Below are 9,711 nucleotides of genomic sequence, written 5' to 3'. Positions count from 1 at the left end.
CAGCAGAGTGATAATCATAGTAATATTTTCCCAACTCCTCTTGGCAGGAAAAATATTACTATCATTATGTTAAATGTCTTGGCAGGGCCTGTATTAACCTACTAAATCAGAACTTCTAACAGAACTCTTCTATAGATTTATTTCTGGATTTTAGTAATAATCTCTTTAAGTCTAGAAGGGTCAAGTGTTAGCCCTTTGTAGCAGGCATTCTGGGACCACCATGCAGTTCCCAAATCAAGACAAGGAAACTTATTATTAGTTATGAATGCTCAGCCTTATCTTACAGCTGTTCCACTAGCTTTTATAACTTAATTTAACCTGTTTCTCTTCATCTATGTTTTGCCTTAGGACTTTTTACTTTTCTTTCCTTCTCTAGATCTTACTTTCATTGCTTCTCATGTCTGTCTGTCTGGTGGCTGCCTGATTTCTGGCCCTGGGGTGTGTCCCTCTCCTCCTTCTTTGTTCTCTCCCCCCTTCTCTCGAGCCTAGATTCTTCTTCCCAGTTATTCCCTCTGCCCACCAGCCCCACCAATCCCTCCTCTGCCTAGCTATTAGCCATTCAGCTTTTTATTTGACCAATCAGGTGCCTTAGACAGACAAAGCAACACATCTTTTTTTTTTTAAAGTTAAAAAAAAACCACTACCACAATTTACAGGGCAATATACCTGATGTAATGAAAAGAAAAAGACAAAGCTACAACAGATAAAAGACCTCAGGAATGTACATCTAATTGACACTACTTTGCATTAATCAATAACTTTTTGCAAACTGTGGCTATGACAGTCCTGAGCAAGAAGGGTTTCCTGTTTAAGCTGTAGTAACCTTTCTGACTAGGGATCATCATCATTCCTCCTGTGGCAGATTTTTATAGTTCCTCTAATGCATTTAGGACGACTGTCTCAAAGTAACCTGCAGCTTTCCTGATAACTCCTCTCTCTCTCTCCTGCTAAGAACTGTAGCCCTTTTCTGCTGTATTTTTAAAACCTTCTGCTACCATATCCATGACTTCCACCACCAGATCCATAGCCACCACCATAGGGACTGCCTGAGTGTCTTTCACCCAAACTGCCCCCTTTCATGGGTCCATAATTTGATTGCTGTTGTCCACTATAATTTCCAAAGTCATTATAGTTCCCACCACCACCATAGTTACCTCCACCAAAATTTCCTCCTTCATTGTAACCATCATATCCTCTTCCACCACCACCTTATCCACCACCTTAGTTTCCATATCCTGGTCCACCTCCACCATAGCCTCCTCTACTACTGTAAACAGAACACCACCATAGTTGCCACCATCACCTCCAAATCCATTATCTCCACCATCACCACCTCCATAACTACCTCTGCTGCCACCACCTCCACCACCATAGCCTCCTCTTCCACCAAAGTTTCCACCTCGACCAAAATTACCTCTACCACCTCCAAAGTTTCCTTTATGACCCATAACATTGCCAGATCACCTCCACGACCTCTCTGTGATCCAGAAGACTGTATCTCTTGTTTAGAAAGGGCCTTTTTCACTTCACATTATGCCCATTAATAGTGTGGTATTTCTGAACAACAATTTTATCAACGGTGTCATGATCATCAAAAGTTACACAAGCAAATCCTCTCTTTTTTCCACTCCAACTGGCTTCCATAACTTCTATGGTTTCAATCTTGCCATACTTTTCAAAGTAGTCTCTCAGATTATATTCTTCTGTATCTTCTTTAATACCACCAACAAAAATTTTCTTCACTGTTAAATGGGCACCAGGCTTTACAGAAACCTCTCTTTGGTTCCATCACATGCCCATCAACCTTGTGTGACTGAGCACACACTGCAGCATCCACCTCTTCAACACAAGAGTAGGTCACAAAACCAAAGCCACTGGAACGTTTTGTTTGGGGGTCTCTCATTACCACACAAGTCTGTAAGTGTGCCCCATTTCTCAAAATGTTCTCTTAAGCTATCATCTGTGGTTTCAAAGCTCAGACTACCTATAAACAGCTTCCTCAACTGTTCTGGTTCCTTTGGATCATGGTCAGCCTCCCCCGCCCCTGGCGGCGGCGGCGATGGCTGGAGTCAGGCTGGGGGTGACCGGGTGGCGGTTTTACCTCCATTTTGAGACTGGACTCGCCTTTTCCAACTTGAGTTCAATATCAAAGCAACACATCTTAACATCATTAAATAAATGCAGCATAAACAAATGTAACACATCTTTGCCTGGTTAAACAAATATTCTACAGCAGCCCTTCATTATCTCCAATTGTGTGTGCACCTTTGTGAATAAATTTCGTATTATACTCCCTTCAATCATTTCTTCTGAGCATGTCATGTTTATTACTATAAATGGCTTATTCTTGTCATACCATATATATATATATATATATATATATTTAACTGTAATTAACATATTTTATTCCAAATATTGTGGCTTTTCTATTTCTCTCATTAATTTCCTGAGAAGTTAGGTCTGAATCCAGAATAAAGGGCATTGTGGCCATGCAGGGAAGCATCTTCTTTTCCTAGGAGGGCTTTATAAAACATGGTAGAATATGCAGAGGCCAGAGCAAAGAGGAATATGCAGAATGTGATAGACCTGGGAGTCATCTTTTGGGTAAAGAGCTAAATGACAGTTTGGTATGTACCTTGAATTATCTTCATTTGGCAGAAAGCAGTACATGCAGAAAACACTGGCTTCAATGTAACCTGGTCTTGGAAACCCACTTTGCATCTTACTAGCCATGCAACACTAAGCACATTATGCTTGAGGCAAAGGAACTATGGTCTAGCTGTTTTTAGGTCATTTTATCTGTGAGGACGTCATCTGCTTCTCAGACAGATGCCCATTTCATTGCTTATTATGGAATTGCTTACGCCCTAGCTCATGGTTTTCTTTTCCATTTTTGAAATATGCCTGCTTTATCTTCCAGACATCAGATTATGCTGTCTGATAGCATGTGACTATCCAGAAATGTGATTATTCTTCTTACTTCTTTAATTTTTCCTGTTTTTCAAGTTTGAGATTGTATCTCATTTAACTATTTCCTTAGTTACTGATTGACTTAATGGAATCCAGCTTCACAGACATAATTTCTGAACTTTGTCTACCTCTAACATCTATTTGAACCACAGAAGCTTGTCAAATTGCCGTGTTATTTTCATTGCCTTTTTCAGAACTACTGAAGCTTATTATCAATGGTCACTTCAAAATGCGTCAGCTATTTTAGTCTCTCAAATGTAACACACTTTTCCTTGACCATTGAAACCTGTATGTTTTGTACCTGGCAGTGTGCATTTCTGGGACTACTATATGGGATTCTATATGGAATTGTCCAAATCCTTAATGTATAAATAAATAGCATGTATAATAATGTATAAATAAATACATCAAAACACAGAAACAAGTATTTGAAAAAACTATCAAGGCCTTGTTTTCTGTAATAAGACTTACTGTATTAAAGGGCAGCTTTCTACTAACATTCTTCCATTTCCTATACCTTCCATTGCTCTCCTATTTTAATGAGCCATGTGCCTTTTTCTTTTCTGTCACAGACTGTTGATTCACAGATTGAGAAACTTTTTGCTATAGTCTACTAGGTGATAAGCAACAGTGACATTTGGTCAACTTATGCAGGACTTCAAAGTTTATGTAGTCTTTTTCATTAGATTTGAGTCTAGAGCACAGGATCTTACATGAGTAACTTTTAAATTACTAGAATAATAATTTTCTGGTTATTCTTTTTGATATATTGGCATGTTTCTGCTTCCATGGAAATTACTCATTAATTAATTCAAATAATATTTATTGATTCTTCACTGTATTAAGCTCTATTTTAAAAATCCTATACAAAAAAAGAGATAAATATGGCATAGCCCTTGTATTCAAACCAGGGAGAAAGAATTAAAATAAACAAGCAAAAAACAATGTAAATATATTGTCATATAGGGGACTAGAGAGATGGTTAAGTGGTTAAGAGCACTGGCTGCTCTTCCAGAGAACTCAGGTTCAATTCCCAGCACCCACATGGCAGCTCACAGCTGTCTATAACTCTAGTTCTAGGGCTTCTGACATCCTCACACAATACCAATGTACATAAAATGAAAATAAATTAAAAATATTGTCATATATATTTACATAGAGACTTAAAAGATTATAGCAGAAGAGGATAATTCTTGCCTAGGATTTGTGGTGGTTCAGGCTTCAAACAAGATGTAATTATACAGACAACAACAAACAACCAAATCATAAAACCTTGAAACAAAATAGTATAAAATTTAGGTGTTCTTAAAATATTTCATATAATATTTTTCTCTGGGGCATGTGGGGATTATACCACAGAGGGGATAGTTACGAAATCTAACAAACAAAATAGGATATTGCAATTTCAACAGGTGGAATCACTGTCTTATTATCCTAGACATCTAAGCACTGTATTTTTCAGACCCTATTACATGAAATTTCTAGGCAGTGACTACAAGAGGAAACTTAAGACACATAAACAGAATTTAAGGGTTCTAACTGAATCACTTATTATCTTTAATAATCATGTACAGTAATTACATGGCATTACTGTTACTAGTGGTAACAATATTTTCTGTTTTTTTCTAACAATAGCATTTTAAGTTTTATACTTGAATGATATTGAGCACACACCTTTATACATTTTTTTTTAGCTGGTAGGAATTGAACCCAGGTTCATGTACGTTGTATACAGTTACTTTACCACTGAGTTACAATCCTCAACCTTTGAGGTTGCTAACATTGTGTTCTGAGGAGTGTTTTAGCATTGTAACACACTAAGAAACTCTTTAGTTCTTTTTAAAAAAGCAACTACAACAGAGAGAACAAGCAGGATTTCCTCTATAACTAATATTGACTTAACTTTACAGGGTCCCAAACCTGAATGCCTCTGTTTGTTCATGAAATAGAGCCAGGCTGTTGGTCCATTTGGATTCATTTCCAACTTTTGCAGTTCACACTGTTCAGCCAGTTTAACTCTTGGCCTCTCAGGTGAATTGACTTACAAATTTTATAGAAAAGGCCACAGCAGTACTGTTATGAAAGAAACCCATGCCCTGGAACACAGCCCAGTAGACTAGAGTCACTCAGCAAAAGAGTTTCCACTAGCTACACTTGGGAGTTACCCTTGGTTTTGCCTTTGTCTCAGACCATCTGGATGTCAAAAGTGCTAATAAGCAACTGACTCACTAGTGGAATAAATTCAATCTGTTGATTCTGTTCTGGAAAGAGCTGTAATGAAAGAAGTACTGGCAATAAAGGAACACAGCAATTTCCTAAGTTTTGAGGTCATATAAGTCTAGTTGTGAGATGGCATGAGATGGCATATTGATAGGAATGGGCACTGGAGACTTAGCATATAAATATATATATTTAATGAAAAAGGCTATGTTTAGATCTTGGCCAACAATCCTTCTTTTGTTTCCTTAATAGTAGCAAATGTGGATTTCTTCTTAGAGACCTCGGGTTTATTTCATAGCTCTTGCTGTGACAATTACTAGGAAAGTTTTATGAAAGTTTTATGGCAGTTCTCTGAGAATTATCAAAATAATTTTTAAATTTGACCACTAAGCTTATGGCAGAGGAGAGATGCATTGAATCCTCTCAAGTCAGAATATACAAGAATAATTATGCCTTAATGAGTCATTGTTTTAAAAATTAATTGTTTTTATTTTTTATTGATTTTTACATACCAATAACAGTTTCCCCTTCCTCCCCTCCTCTTGCTCCCCCCTCCCCACAACCTGCCCCCTTCTACTCCTCAGAAAGGGTAAGGCCGCCTATGGGAGTCAACAAGGCCTGGTACATTCAGTTGAGGTAGGACCAAGTTGTCCCCTCTTCCCCTGCATCAAGATTGAGCAAGGCATCCCACCATACAAAATGAGCTTCAAAAAAGTCAGCTCATGCATCAGAGATAGATTCTGGTCCCACTGCCAGGGCTCACAAACAGACCAAGTTACAAAACTGTTGCCCACATGCAGAGGACCTGGTTTGGTCTCATGCAAGCTTCCCAGCTGTCAGTCTAAGAATCTGTGAGCTTCCACAAGTTCGGGTCAAATGTGTCCTATCATCATATAATACCTTTCAATTTTCTTGTACTAGCTCTTATACTGACCCATGTCAGATATAAAAATGTGAATGTGTGAATGAATTTTTATTCACTGGAGACAGATTTTTTTTGGTGGTGAGGTGGGAGAGACAAGGTTTCTTTGTGTAGTCCTGGCTGTTCTGGAACTCACCCTATAGACCAGGCTGGTCTTGAACTCAGAGATCCACCTACCTCTGCCTCCTAAGAGCTGGAATTAAGGATGTACACCGCCATGCCAAACTGTGGAGTCAGGAATTTGATACATAGCTAGCCTTAAATTTGAGATAGTCCTACCTTGGCCTATTAAGTGTCTAGTTTGTTTATTTTTATATAGAAACAGGCATTTTGGTACAGAAAACATCACTATGTGGACTGGCTAGTGTGTACAAATATATTCATTTTATTTCAAACTATAAACTAAAAAGAACTTATCAATAATTTCAACTTGGAGATTTTTTATTTAGAGAATACTTTATTAGTTTTTGCAATCAAACCCATGTAGATAAGACCTTACTTATTTAATACAGTGGGTTACCCCTGTACAAATGGAAAAAAATTAAGTTCAACATTTCTAGACCAATATGGCTGTTATTTTCTGTACAATGCCAACTCAACATGGTAAACTGGGATACTTTTTTCCAAAGTTGACAGCACAGCTAAAGTTTCCCAAAATTCAAATTATATGTGTAATATATATATATATATATATAATATATATATACATATATATTTATATACAAAGACAAATAATAGCAGTATGTTATACACCAATAGCAGCAACAGCTTTTCATCTGGGAGATTTTTTTTATAAAATTATCTTAAAAACAGAAATGATCATGTCAACCACCAATCCATCTCTCTCATATTTTTTTAAGCCTCTAATAAAGGAATTTAGCTTAATGTGCCATCTTCTTATCACATCTGATAGTTCTCTGTGACTTGGAAAAATGTAATTGATAAGGTTTACTAAGTGTTTTTTAGGTGTCAGCCACCACTGTGAATGCTCTCAATTGCTAGTTACTTAATGTTCATAATAACCGTGAATTAGAGGATGTCATATAAATCATATTAGGAAGCTGCTTCCTGATCTTCATACTTTGTTCACTTATTTATAAAGCAATATGGTTGTTAAATATTCGGGACTATGTACTCCAGATGAAACATTTAATATCATATCTTCTTTGACTTTCAGCAGTTCAAGGTCAAGTAATTGATAGCTCAATTGCAGCTGTGTTGCTGGACATTGTGTAATTGATAATGCAAACGAATAAGGCCTCAGGCACATGGTATGTGGCAACTGATATGGTGTGTTCTTTTCTATTATAATAGAAGATTTAGAAGTAGTTCATATTTCTGAGTCACACAATTACATTCAGGTCTATATTAATTCTTCTGTCTTAATAAATTCTGGAGATATCTGGCTTATATAAACAGTCTCCTGATAGATTTCACTGATCATAATAACATGCTGACTTTCAGAATTCATAGGAAGGGACTAGTATGTTAAAGGCTTTGATGAAATACGGTGTTCCAAAAAGTTGGAAATAAATTCTATGAAAATTTAGGGATTTGACATTTCATTGAAAGTTTTAGGGATTCAGCGGTCAAAATATGACAAGATATTCCCTCTAATGAAATGAATTTTTTACAACTTCTATTCAATATAATAAAGAATGGAATAAAGTATCTAGCAGGCCTCTGAGTTTTTGAGGCAAAACATTCTAAACTTATCAATACTGCCCATAAACAGAGTGATATATTTTTGACTGAGGAGGTCCTGCCTATAGAATAAACAACTATGTAAGTTTGGCCATGAATTCCAGCATATCTTATTGTGTTGGATATGTCAGTAGTGGGAAAAGAGGCAGTGTGTTAAACCAAGTATCACTGAGAATATAATGATTCAGGGCCCTGTGATTCAGCAACAAGGCCATTTGCTTCATATAATTATATGTCTTTTGAGCAAAAGCTCTTGTGAGTTGTTGGGACAAAGAGAGACACAATGGATACACCCTGGGTATCAAGTGACCATGGTCTACAAATGCACATTGTAAGCTGGGTTCTAATGGATATGTCTAACACAAAGTTTAGGCTCAGGCCTAGACCAGTATAATACAGAAATGATGCATTTGGAATTAAGCCTGAGCAGAACAAAGCCACAGTACATAGTTCAGATTGGCATACACCTCACAATAATGAGAACAACAATCTCAGCTTGGTTCTTTGTCATAGGAGTGGAGAGGGGACTGTATGACTAAAATAAGGAAGAAAAGTCTATTTTTGTATTTTGAGTGGTTATATTCTATATGAGTACAAGCTGAAAATAGGCCAAGGCTACATTACAACCATATTCAAGGTAGGCTTTGAAAGACTATGGAGAAGGAAACTTTTCCTAGTAAGAAGAGCCATGAACAATGTTCTCAGTCACTAACTTTTGACAGGATGAGAAGTAGTTCAGCAAATATATAACTGGCAAATTGGTAATGGCCTGGTTTTCTGCTCAGGGGATTGGAAGACTGGAGACAAATGTTTTAGGATACAAAAAGTACATGAATTTCAACAGTTTTGTGGCCAAACAAAAAGTACCTACTATGAAAGAAGTAATGAACAACCAAGAAGATATGTTATTTAGAATAGTTAGCATAAATATGCCTTTATTGGCCACATAAAACTACCATGAGAGGCACATTAACAAAGTGGCCATGGTGGCAAAACAGACTAGGCCTTGAGTCCAGGAGCACAGACTTTTTTCTTATTATCAAGACTCAAGTAGTTTCTGCTGCTTCTGAGTGTTAAACTTTAAAGCAACAGAGACAAATGCTGGCATATCACTATTTCTTCATGAAGTCAACTGACCATTTAGTAGTACGTCAACTGTAAGGGCTAAGAGTTTGTCCTTACAGCTATAGATGTTTATTCTGGATACTAGCTTATCTTTACTGTTTGCTGTGCCTCAGCTAAATCCTGAAGCTTATGGAATGATGATCCATGAATGTGAAATCTCACACAATATAACATGAACAGGTGCTCCATTCCACAGTGAAGAAATGTGGGACTGGGCCAGGATTTAGTGGGCATTAGCCATATCATGTAGTTATAGGACATCAGAAGTAGCCTTCTAGAGGCATACTGAAACAAGAGCTGAGAATAAGAACTCTGAAAGGAGGTAGTGCCTTTCTTCATTGAAAGGCTCAGAATTTTTCTTCCTCTTTCAGATAGCTATATGAGAACCTTTCTTCCTTATCCCTATTTATCTATAGGCAACGCCGGAGGTGGGGCACTGCTGCAATTGTAGTAGATGACTTGGAAATCTGGGTTAAATCAGCTAGGTCTATGTTGTGTCATGTCCCTAATAGGAAGAACTTAATGACCACTAGTAGGTGGAATGGCCTCATTTGTTATAACTCCTCTAATTTCCCATAGGAAGACTGTGCTTTCTATTTCTTTGATACTAGGTTGTACAAGGCTGGAGGTTCCCAGAGAATAGATTTTTGTCAGGAGACAGAGCAAGCATCTCACTGACCTATAAGCTATGAATGAAAACTGATAGAATGCTTTGGATTCCTCATGTCCAGAGATTAGTTGGCAAAACAGTCATCATATCTTGCCAGAGG

At 37.2% G+C, this 9,711-nt stretch overlaps 1 pseudogene; it reads right to left on the bottom strand.

Annotated features, from left to right (window-relative positions):
- Positions 1 to 860: 860 nt before the first annotated feature.
- LOC100773623 lies at positions 861 to 2,107 on the bottom strand (annotated as a pseudogene).
- Between the last annotated feature and the right edge of the window lie 7,604 nt (positions 2,108 to 9,711).

Source organism: Cricetulus griseus, chromosome 3 (assembly GCF_003668045.3).
Source record: "Cricetulus griseus strain 17A/GY chromosome 3, alternate assembly CriGri-PICRH-1.0, whole genome shotgun sequence".
NCBI lineage: Eukaryota > Metazoa > Chordata > Mammalia > Rodentia > Cricetidae > Cricetulus > Cricetulus griseus.
This window is presented reverse-complemented; position numbering and strand designations above follow the sequence as displayed.